General features: G+C 39.8%; 1 protein-coding gene across 7 annotated transcripts in view; it reads left to right on the forward strand.

Annotated features, from left to right (window-relative positions):
- The window catches only part of CHRM3 (cholinergic receptor muscarinic 3), a 505,856-nt gene that overhangs the window by 373,081 nt on the left and 120,092 nt on the right, over nt 1-12,683 (forward strand). For 4 of the 7 annotated variants that reach the window (XM_055308972.1, XM_055308973.1, XM_055308976.1 and 1 more), the window contains one exon: nt 8,468-8,638. The exons of the other annotated variants lie outside the window; for them this stretch is intronic. The gene's annotated coding sequence lies outside the window, so the exon portion shown is untranslated. The remainder of the gene's footprint in view (nt 1-8,467; nt 8,639-12,683) is intronic. 7 annotated transcript variants of the gene reach the window in all.

Genomic DNA, 12,683 nt, shown 5'->3' on the forward strand with positions numbered 1-12,683 from the left:
TCTAGGGGAAGGCATGTGTTGATCCTTAATTACCTGCTCAGTGCTGGCAACAGGGGCAAATGCACTTTTCATTTTTACATTTACTATTTATTTGCATATGCTCATTGCAGGTTGGCTACACACCACTAAGAATCACATCCACATTTGAGGCAGGTAAAGTATAGGAGCAAAGGCCTCTCTTCATGGTCTTTTAATTCTGAAAAAGAAGTCTTTACGAGTAGTCTTTGCCTTACATTTCATTGACCCCTTACCCATGGCCATTCACCTATCAATCATTAGTCAAGGGAAATGAGATGAAGGTGACTAGTTTACATCAATCATGATTCAACTCCTAGACTTGGGAGGATGAAAATGGCCTCCCTTAATTAAAGGAAATTCTACCTTGTTACCTCAAGACATAAGGATATTTTTTAAATGAAAGAAGGAGGGAGAATGAATCTGGTGAGCAAATACTGTCTGTGCCAGTATTGATTACTATTATCAGAATAGCAGGTGACTGGACCTGGATATACTAGGGAAGAAAAATCATAAAGAGATTAGACAGGAAGATTCTAGTTCTATTCACAGCTATGGGAACCTGAGATGATTGCTTGACTTCTCTGCACTTTTTGCCCTAGCTATAAAATAGATGAAAATACCGTGTATCTATCTCATGGGATCATGGTAAGGATCAAATCAAGATTGCTAGCCTCAGGCTCAAGCCACTGTGAGCCCCATGATCGGCATACCAGCAGCACCAGAACCCTTTGGGTCCAGGGATCTTGATAGATTCTTCTGTGCCTTTGACTTTCAATCTCCATTTAAATTCACTGGTGTCATTGTTCTTTGTGTAGTCATGGCTCCGTCTAGTTGGATATAAATTAGGTGCTTTTAAAGTGTTTGGTCAAAGTAAGGATACCTAGACAACATACTAATTTAAAATGAGGTGTTTACAACACATAGCAGTTCCTGTGTTGTTTAATCTTCATATCAAATATCAAATATTCATGCAAATAATCATGAAAGGCAAATAATATTGAAATATTATTTCAATATAGGGAAAAGAAAGATTTGTACAATCAAGATATAGAAAAATAGCATGTAATTTAGGGACCCATGCAAAATAAAGTTTCTTTTGAACCTGAAGTTCTTGGATGACATACTTTGCTAAAATCTAATGTTTTGTTCATCAACAATGACAGACATATCATTAAGTAAAATGAATCTGAGGAATTGCATCCTGTTCCAGAACAGTGCTAACCATCTGGGGCTCTTCACTCTTACTTCCATCCAGTAAGTTTCTCCAAAATCTGAGGTTGCATCAGCTCATAGAAGGATGTGGGTGAAGTCCCTTAAATTAGAAACAAAAATTGTCTGATCCCTGCCTTGTCAGATATTCCTACTAATGAAAAGGATCAGGAAGGCTTTCCCTTCACAGAAAAAAGGACACCATATACCACTCAGGCATTTCCTGATAGCCACTCTGAGGTACAAAGAGGGAAGGATTTGAGGAAGGGGAAAAGGATTCCTTAAACCTGAGTACGCAATAGTTCTGGAATTCTTTCTGTCATAGAAGAGAGAATCAATCTTGGTGGAAAATAAGGATCTGAAAATAAAAAGCCAAAGACCTCACATGTATTCTTCATATGAATTCTGTCTTTTTGGAGCTCTTCTGAATTGAAACTGCAATAAATGCTATTTGATATTTCTCCCTTATCTGACAGCCTCCCTTGTCTGATCCAATTTGGGATCATGGCCTAAAAGTTTATTTTACTTCTTTAGGTGAATTATAAAAAGAATTTAGATCAGTTTTGCAAATTACTAAAATATCAAACAATAACTTTGTCTTTGACGTCCACACTAATAATCCAGTAACACTTTCCTATTTATTATTCAAGAAGTAGTTTGAGGCTTGAAAGTTTTCCTACTTACTTCTCCAAGCATATTTGTACCGCAGCCTTGCACAATTAAATATCACTCTCTGAAAAGTACTTATTTGGGAAATCCAGGTGTTCTTTGTCTACGTAAAACAGTCAGCTTTCTAGAAGGTAAAGGACCGTCTGTGAAAATGTTTAAGATTTCCACCCAGATGGGAGGGATTTTTGCAACTTTCAAACTTTACCTAAAAGAATTGTGCTGTGAAAAACAGGCTTAAAAACACATATGACTTTTGTAGTATGAATGAAGTGTCACGAATCTCCTGAAACAGAAAATTCTATTGAGCTTTAGCTTATTCTTAGAACTTCCCAGATGTCTACATGTTACTGTGGTCCCCTAGCTGCCTGTATTCCTGTGGCAATGCCTGGAGCACATTTGCTCAGGATTTCCATGTTTGGGTGGAAGAAACCTCAAGGTATTACAAAAGATGGATTGTGGACCGTATCATGTTATGGGACAAATAAATGTGTGACATATTGTAATACTCACTGAATAATCTGTGGAATATAGAGAGAAGAAATAGATTATCCAGAGCAGAATTTGAGGAGAAGCAGACTGAGGTTTAATGTTGCTGCTAATAGTGACAACAGGGGAAAGGGAGGAGTTTTTAGTGCAATATAGGCAAGTTTGTAAGAAGGGAGATCTCACCACCTGGCGATGGTGCCCTGTGGTTGCTTCTTACCCATTTGAGGCTTTTAACTTGCACAGGTATTTGTAGATCTGACATCCTGTCATATGTGTCGTATACATGGTAGACATATTATGTATGTTGTAGTTCAAGAAGTGTGACCGGTTTTGTGCATCAGTATTCTCATGTGTGCTGGTTTATTTGTTTCTCCATTCATTTCATTCACAGTCTTCTCTGTTGAAAAAGGCATCAGGCGATGAATTGGCCTCTGTAGATGTTTCTTCTGTTGCCTGCATAGCAGCATAGTAGGGTGGCTGAAAGCAGAGACCATGGAGCTAGACTCCCTGGGTTTTTGCCTTAGTATTCTCATCCGTAAAACGGGAATAAGTTCCTACCTTATAAAGTCGTTACAAAAAGTACATGAATTAATTATATTTAGGTCCTTAAAACAATATGTAAAATAGTATTTTGGTGCTCCTGGGTGGCTCAGTCAGGTGTCCAACTCTTGATTTCAACTCAGGTCATGATCGCAGGGTCCTAAGAATGAACCCAGCATTGTCAGGCTCCATGCTCAGGATGGAGCCTGCTTAAGATTCTCTCTCTCTCCCCCTGCCCGTCCCCCCCTGCTCACTTGCATGTACACTCTCCCTATAAAAAAAATGAAATATAGTATCAAGTAAAATTTCAAAACTAGTTCCAGTTATTAAGAAGGTAATAATATAAAGAATCGTTCAAGATATTCTCATCTATCTTAACATTGCTACTCAGAACTAGATGCCACCCTTCACACAATTTCATGAAAGCAAGGGGGGAAGTAGAAAAGGAAGGATTGGAAAGAAAGACTCTAGCCCAAGAAAAGGTACCAAATGAGGTCCATGCCAGGGGACTGCCTGTATAGTGCAATGTAAAATAGTACATCCTTCATCTATGAGTGGGAGTGCTAATTCTCTCAACCAAAGTTCTTTGGCTGTCTCTGTTATGCACCGTACTATTTGTATTCTAGAAAAGTTTATTAAACAGATGATTATGAGCGATGGATAAAAAGAAGAGAGAGAAACAAGAGCCCACCAAAATAAAATCAAGCCCTAGCAACATCATCATCTATCTGATAGAAGAGATTGGTAAAGCGGAACATTGTGCATCTTGATTTCAAATGAGAACATCTTGATTTCAGAATGACATTTGACAAAATTTTTCAAGCCATTATGATTGGGAAAAAATACATGGGTTGCTTAATAATGCAATGAGATGGATGTTTTATTAAATCAGTAATTAACATTTCAAATAACAAAGAACACCTGGCATCATTCCATAAAGCTTTGTTCTGGGATTGTGCTTTTTGGGATGGAATAGTTGCAATTAACTGAATTGCAACAAAGCCTTCAGGTAGAGAAAACATGAACTTATATCACCTTTAAGCCAGTAAACAGCTACAAATTTGGGAAAGGCACAAAAGTTTTGTTTACAGGAATTAGGGGGATGCGTGTACACAAAAGTGAAAAAGGCGTTCTCTTCCTTGAGCACACAGATCACAAGGCTAACTAGTGATCTCTGCTACTCAGACACGAGTGATGTGCAGAAGAAACCAAAGGAACCACTTAGTCATAGAGAGCGTGCTGTATTTTGGGATTTATGAAAGACAGTAGCAATGAGCTTGAATTGTTCAGATCATGGTAATGTTGCGCCTCCAGACACTATGTGATGTTTCTTTGCTTCAGGAAACAGTGCTGGATTCAACCCTTGACCAACCACCCTGGTATTCCATTTAACTGGGACACACTCAGCAAGGCTATATCCTTAAACTCAAAAGCATAAGGATATACTCTCCAAATAGTTTCCATCCTGACATGTTAGGGATATAGTCTCAAAAGAGAAAATTGAACTATTAGACCTGATATTACATAAGCCATCCTTTGGAGTTCTACATATTTTCAGCCATTACAAGTTCTTGAAGTAATGAGTGACACAAGTTTACGATATACTGATTAAGTGGTATCCTTATTCATCCTCAGTTTAGTCCTAACATCTCCGAGGCATTGTCTCCTCCACCAGCCTCTCAGAACTGTGGGTTTTAATAGCATCTGGCTATAAAAGTTCCATTTTTACCCTGTCCAAGCCTTTATGATCTTACAGGCTTGCATCAGCTCCTCCTGCACACTCATCTTGGCAGATGAGAATTTATACAGACTTTGTGGCCCCCTCCTGCCCCTCCTCATTTCCACCGCCTCTGTCTGGCCTGTTTCCAACAACACTGTAGGATTCTGGAAGGGCAGCCTACACGTTTCTTGCTGTGAGGTGGGCGATCATAGGCCGGCGGGTTCTCAAACTGTTTTTCTGATAGCAGCTAGGGGATTTGGATTCGATTCAGAAATGACTTGGACATTACCCACACGCGATCCTGTCATTCCTCTCCTTAGAGCCACAATTATAGGGGATGCCAGATCCTATTCATTTTGGCCTTTTTTGTCCAACTTTTCCTTCCCTGATTATAAACACATGCAATGGCCATAAAAAGCCCTATCCTTAAAGGAGAGTCACTTATAGTTTCAGAAAGGTGAGGTCTCTGACTGTGAGTCCATTTCCACTCTTATTCCCTCCAGGAGGAAGAAATAACATTATCTTCTGGTCACTTGTCAAAGGGCCAGCGGACTGTTTTTCCTGTCTTTATATTTAGAAGGATCACCTACTAATCCTAAGTGATCTCGATGTATGGGTTTGTTTTTATTTGCTTGTATTTTTAGGGACTGAATTAACTTGTTGGCAGCAAGGACTTACACAGGTCTTGTGACCAGGTCTCCTCCCTTGATAAATTTTTTTTTGGGGGGGGGGGTGAGCGCTACGTTATTTATAATGTCTCTCCCAGCTCTGCTTTTCGGTGATTTGGGTTTAGTCCTGTTCTCCTTCTACTGTTACTAGATTTGCATACCGAATTGTTAATTAAAACTAAACAGTGTTGCATCCACAGTGACCCATCATTTCCATCCCTTCCTCCATTCCCTTGCTCGATTTCTAATTTACCGTATGTCAGTTTGTTGACTTGGCGATATCCCGCCACCCACGTGCCAGCTCTGCAACCTCCTGGCAAGGTTGTGGCTCCTTCGGCAGGATCTGAGGGTCCCAGAATAAACAGAATCAGGGAGGCAGAGGGAACCCTTCCAGCCTCTTGTTCCACCCACAGAGCCACATACTCCAAGGCCAGCGTCCTGGTGACCCATGATTACCGATGGACCCCTGGGACTCCCTGTAGGAGCATTTCTTTCGCATCTGTAAGGTGAAATTAATGGGATGGGACACCTTATAAGATCTGGTTTATGTGACTTCTTGAAGTTCAATCAAATCTAAGTTATGAAGGCTATTCTATTTTAAGTGGATTTTGGGATTTAGTTGAGATGAGAATTTGAGGGTATCAACATAGAAAAAGCACTGGAGCCCCTGGCTTTCTGTCTATCTGCATGGAGACCCCAAAGATGGCTTGTTCTCTTCTCTTCCAGCCTCAGTACTTCTCTGGGCCTTTTAGTGTCCCTGTCCTTTTTTGCCTTTTTTTCTTTCTCTCCTTTTGGTGTGAGATTTCTTTCTCACCCTTCCCTCATTCCTCCTTCCCTTCCTTCCTCTTTCTTTCTTTTATGATCTAACTTCTTACCTCTTAATATTTTGTGGTTTTTGCAGCTAATTTTTGCCCTGGACAATGCTTTCTCCTGATCCCACATGTATCATCTGAGACTGACAAGGGTTCGTTCCTTCTTGAAAAAAAAATGGGAACGAAACTGACTCTGGATGGAGCCATCCCCAGTGGGTCACAGTTGTTATTTTAATCTTCAGGGAAAGATTTCCTTTGTAGATCCTTCCTGTTTTGGCACTTAGGAGCCTTTGCTCTGCAAGGGGGTGAAAATATTTTCTTTAAGTGCTATTGTGTTTTAACAAATCCTGTCAAGCGTGCTTGTGTGTGCACATGTGAGTGCTTTCATGATATCAACAAATCTGATACTTTGTTTTTAAAGATTTTATTTATTTATTCATGAGAGACACAAAGAGAGAGAGAGGCAGAGACACAGGCAGAGGGAGAAGCAGGCTCCATGCAGGGAGCCCAGTGTGGGACTCGATCCCGGAGTCCTGGGATCATGCCTTGAACCAAAGGCAGATGCTCAACCTCTGAGCCACCCAGGTGTCCCAAATCTGATACTTTGAACACATTATCTTAGGTGATTTGTTTGAGGACTCAGGCCAACATGGGGGTGGGACACCAACCCCAGCACCAACCCCAGCAGTCGAAAGAAAAGCTATATAGTGCAACTTTTGCCTTCCCTCAAAACTTAACTACTGATAGTCTACTATGGGCTGGAATCCTTGTCAATAACATAAACATTCAATGAATACATATTTTGTAAGTTATATGTGTTTTTTTAAAAGATTTCATTTATTCATTTGAGAGAGAAAGTGAGAGAGAGAGAGTGAGCAGGGAGAGGGATAGAGGAAAAGGGAGAAGCAGGCTCCCCACTGAGCAGGGAGCCCAATGTGGGAGTTGATCCCAGGACCCTCAACTCATGACCTGAGACAAAGGTAGACGCTTAACTGACTGAGCCACCCAGGTGCTCATGTGTTGTATGTATTTTATACTGTATTCTTCCAATAAAGTAAGCTAGAGAAAAGAAGTGTTATTATAAGGAAGAGAAAATGCATTCACAGTACTGTCCCACATTTACTGAAAAAAGTCCATTATATAAGTGGGCCCGTGTAGTTCAAACCCGTGTTGTTCAAGGGTCCACCACAGTAATCATGAAGGGATTCATCAGCTTCACTTTAAACCCATCTTCTTTTTCCCCTACAATAGCAACAGCCTATCATTCTTCTGTTATCAGTTTAGTTTCAGGAAGTCTTGTGTTGCTTTAGTCAAGATGCAGTCTGATTTAGTTTTATTTTTTTAAAGATTTTATTTATTCATGAAAGACACAGAGAGAGGCAGAGACACAGGCAGAGGGAGAAGCAGACTCGTCACAGAAAGCCTGATGTGGGACTCGATTCCCAAACCCAGGGATCACACCCTGAGCCAAAGGCAAATTCTCAATCACCAAGATATCCCTAATATTTATTTAATAAATATTTAATAAATATTTAATATTTATTTAATATTTAAATATTTAAATTTAAATCTTAGTGATATCTAATCACAAAGATGTCCCTAGTTTTATTTTTTAAAGGCATGTATGTCCATTTAGTACAACGGAAGGCAGGGGAAAAACCGAGTGAGCTGTGTGCTGTAGCGGAGTTTGGTGAGCAGAACACCAGGTTATAGAAAATATTGTAGCCAAACCAGGGAGTTTGAAGTCATACAGAGCCATTAAAGGACAATATGCAAGCAAATTCAATGACAAGTGTTTTTCAGAAAGACCACTCTGGCTTGATTGCGGCGATCGTTGGCAGAGGGTCCAGACAGAAGGCAGGGAGCCTAATTAGTGGGGATTGCAATAACCCCGGGAGAATCTCAGGAGAAGATTCAAATCTCGGGTGTTGGCTTTCATAAATAGGTCAGTGATACCATTTCAGATAGAGAACTCAATAAGACCAGCAGAAAAGGAAAGATTGTGAGTTTAGATGTTGGATCCTAACAGAGTCATCATGGTGTCCCTGCAAGGCAGCTAAAGAGCTGTAGGGAATATGAAGAGACTAGAGTTTCTGCCTCAAAGTAGCTGGTAAAAGTAGGGGGGGGGGGCTTCAGGCAGTGGAGTAAAACCACCCATATGTAGAGTGAGAGCTTCACGGGGCAGATGTCACAGGACGTGGAAAAGCTTGAGGCGAGCTTGTGAGGATGGGAACAAGCCAGGAAAGAATCAAGTCTTAGAAGCCAAGACCAGAGTTTCTGGTGGCAGAAGTGATAGATAGAGGGCTCATCAGATTTGGCAATTCAGAGGTCTTTGTGATCTTAAGATAGGTCAATGGAGTGAAACACAGCGCAGACTCTGATCATGCTGGCCCATGCAAGAGGATGTGGAAACAACTCTCTGACTCATCTTTTAATGAGACTGAACATGAGCATCAGCATCAGCACAACTGAGTTCACAGCACAGCTCTGCCATTGACAAACCTGTTGGACCTTAGGTGAGTGACAGTACACCTTACCCACAGCTTCTAACGTGTGAAGTTAATACTGGGTATCTCAAAGAATATGTGGGGGATTAAATGTGCCAATAGGTGTACAAAGATTTTATATTTGATATATTTTATATATTTGTAACATATAAATATAGAATATTTATAAAGTACATTTTTTTGAGAATTGTGGCCATTTTTACTGTCATTCTTAGATTGAATAATTAATTCAATTAAGTGTTTTACTTCCTCTGGATCCCAGGTAAAGCCACTATTTTCATGGTGTGAAATCAGACAACTACCAAGCTGCAGCAACTTGACTTTTTTTTTTTATTTGGATGACTCTGAATGAAATTCTCTGCAAAATATGTTAAAACACCAGAGAAGGAAGAAATTTCATTTGTATAGAAAATAGTATATTTTATGCCATTTTAATTCCTTGAAAGAATACTCAACATGTATTAATTATGGTAGTTCTAGCTAATATAGTTGATTAACTCCAAAACCTGCGTGAAATAAAACAATATTAGCTTGTTGACCATCTGTAACTTTTTTTCTTTGTAGAAATGTTTGTTCATGTCTTCTGCCCATTGTGTTAATTGGATGATTTGGTTTATTTGGTGTTGTCTAGGTTCTTTATATATTTTAGATACTAACCCTTTATTGGATATGTCTTCTTCTCCCATTCAGTAGGTTGTCTTTTAGGTTTGTTGCTTTTTCCCTTCACTGTGCAGAAGCTTTTTATTTTGATGTAGTCCCAGTAGATAATTTTTGCTTTTATTTCCCTTACTCTCAGGAAGCCTAGAAAGCATAGAAAGATGTTGTTATGGCCGATATCAGAAAAATTATTGCCTGTGCCCTCTTCTATGATTTTTATTTCAAGGTCACACATTTAGATCATTAATACATTTTGAATTTATTTTTGTAAGAAAAAATTTATAGTGTAAGTTTATGGTGTAAGAAAGTGGTCCAGTTTCATTCTTTTGCATGTAGCTGTCCAATTTGCCCAACACCATTTGTTAAAGAGACTGTCTTGTTCCGATTACATATTCTTTTCTCCTTTGTCGAATATTAATTGGTCATATAACTGTGGGTTTATTTCTGACGTTTCTTTTCTGTTCCATTGATCTTTGTATCTATTTTTGTACCAATATCATACTGTTTTGATTATGACAACTTTGTAATATAACTCAAAGTCATGAAAAGACGCTCAACATTACTTATCATAAGGGAAATGCAAATCCAAACCACAATGCGATATCACATCACATTTGTTAGAATGCTTAGAATCAAAAACCCAAGAAACAGGAAGTGTTGTCGAGGATGTGGAGAAACAGGAACCCTCATGTACTGTCGATAGGATTGCAAACTGGCACAGCTGCTGTGGAAAATAGTATAGAGATTCTTTAAAAAATTAAAAATAGGGCAGCCCGGGTGGCTCAGGGGTTTAGCGCCACCTTCAGCCCAGGGTGTGATCCTGGAGACTAGGGATCAAGTCCCACGTCAGGCTCCCTGCATGGAGCCTGCTTCTCCCTTAGCCTGTGTCTCTGCCTCTCTCTCTCTCTCTCTCTCTCTCTCTCTCTCTCTCTCTCTCTCTCTCTGTATTCTCATGAATAAATAAATAAAATCTTTTAAAAAAATAAAAATAGAGCTACCTTACAATCCAGGAATCACACACCTGGGTATTTACCCGAAGAATGCAAAAACACTAGTTTGAAGGGACATTCACGAACCCATGTTTATTGCAGCATTATTTATGATAGCCAAACTATGGAAACAGCCCAAGTGCCCATCAGTAGATGAGGGGATAAAGAAGATGAGGTATATATATTTATATATATTTATAATGGAATATTATATATATATAATGAAATACTACTATTCAGCCATAAAAAAGAACTCAGTCTTGCTGTAGAGAGTATAATGCTAAGCGAAATAAACCAGAGAAAGACAAAAATGCCATATGATTTCACTCATGTGGAATTTAAGAAACAAAACAAATGAACAAAGGGGGAAAGGAGAGGGAGAGAGGGAAAGGGAGAGAGACAAACCCCAAACAGATTCTTAGTTATAGAGAATACACTGATGGTCACCAGAGGGGAGGTGGAGGGATGGGAAATAGGTGATGCAGATGAAGGAGGGCACTTGCTATGCTGAGCACTGAGTAATATAGGGGATTGCTGAATCACTGTGTGGTACACCTGAAACTAATATAACATTGTATATTAACTACACTGAAATTAAAATATAAAAAATAAATAAAAATTTAAAGGCTTGTAAATTAAGATGCAATTCATGTCCATTAAGTAAATGAAAATTACTTTTCAGCAAACTAAAAGAAAAAGAAAAAGAACCAGCATTAGCTTCTATTTTATTTATGCAAGAGTACTCTTTGGGTTTTCTTGGTCAGGCATCTCTTCTCTGAGCAGTGATTTGATGATCATTCCATCCTCTGGCTCCACCGTGTTCAGATAGGGTATCTCTTTGCAACCATTTGGAAGAGAAAGCGAGCATATAAAACTGGTCATGGGAGGATGCTGTGCACCAAGCTTGAAGTGGTGCACGTTACTTCTGCCCATGGTCTGCTGGTAGCTAGTGCCCAGACCTTACCTAATTATAAGGAGGCCAGACAATGTTATCTATCTGTATCTAGCTCCTGAGCAGGAGAAAGAGAAAGTTAATTTGAAGATTAGCCAGTCAATGCACAGTATGTAAGTGATAAGAAATGGTGCATATATTTTTTTCAAGATTTTATTTGACACACAGAAAAAGAGAATGAGAGAGACAGAGAACACAAGCAGGGGGAGCAGCAGAGGGAGGGGAGAAGTAGACTCCATGCTGAGCAGGGAGCCCAACCCAGGACTCCGTCCCAGGACCCTGGGATCATGACCTGAGCTGAAGGCAGACAATTAACTAACTGAGCCACCCAGGTGTCCCTTGTGCATATATTTTTTACTATTCTTAACCGGAATAGCACCTTCCCAGCCACACTGAGTAAATACGCACTTAGTTCGATTTTAATCTTTTGAGGATTACCTAAGAAATTCCTCCTTAGTCTTTTGAGGATTACTTATGATAAATACCCCTTCTTTCACCTGGCAGTTGTGCAAACCTAAACAGAGGCAAATACAAGGCTGTTAGTAGAAGCATGAAAAGTGGAAGATGAGTTCCCTGAGCTCTCGCATTATCAGTTCCTAAATCACATTAGTCTCCTAGAGCCCAGACACAAGAGCCAGGACCTTGCTTGTGCCTCCAAACTCAGCTTTCTGGACATGAAAGTCACACTTGGAGGACAAAACCCCATTTACTCTGCAGTTACATGAAAGGTATGACTTCTGTGGCAAGAACTCCTAAAAGAAAAATGTACAATGAAATTATTCACAGACTATTGCTTTTAAGTAGTAAAGTTACACACACACTCACACACACACACACAAAATACAGGAAGATATCCACAGGGAGTCTCTCCAGAAGAAAAAAAAAAAGGCATGTCCCACAGTTTGTCAAGATCCGTAGCCTGGCTGTCAAAGGGGCAGGCTGAGCAGTTTCAGTAATATCAATAAAGATGTGCTGAAGCAAGATGAATTAAGAATGGGTCTGTCTAGGTACCTCTGCATCTTCAGGCGCCATAGAAGTGCTACAGTTGATGTTTCAGTGTTTCTAATCAATTTCATTTTTTGGATGTCTGAGATGAATGGTACGTTTTCCTAGCCATCCAGAGATTTGCTTCACCTTGGGAGATCATGATCCAAACTGAAGGCTCAGTATCATTTCTGCCAGCCCTGAGAGCTCGAGGGGACAAAAACCCCAATGTATTTCATTAGGTGCAGACACTAGGGTGGTGCAGAAGGGGGAAGATTAGGTCCTTGTGGAGATGGGATAAAAGCTTACCAGTCCACTTGTAAAGGTGAGAAAGAGATGGGGCATGGGGACTCCAGAACCACCCTGGTTGGGTGAGCAGGGACAAGAAGGTCTACAGTGTGTGTGTGGTGTGTCTGTGTCTATAAATATATCTATTTAAATAGATAAATTTCTTGTAAATCCTACCCAGAAT

The sequence above is a fragment of the Nyctereutes procyonoides genome, unplaced genomic scaffold (genome assembly GCF_905146905.1).
Source record: "Nyctereutes procyonoides isolate TBG_1078 unplaced genomic scaffold, NYPRO_anot_genome, whole genome shotgun sequence".
Lineage (NCBI taxonomy): Eukaryota > Metazoa > Chordata > Mammalia > Carnivora > Canidae > Nyctereutes > Nyctereutes procyonoides.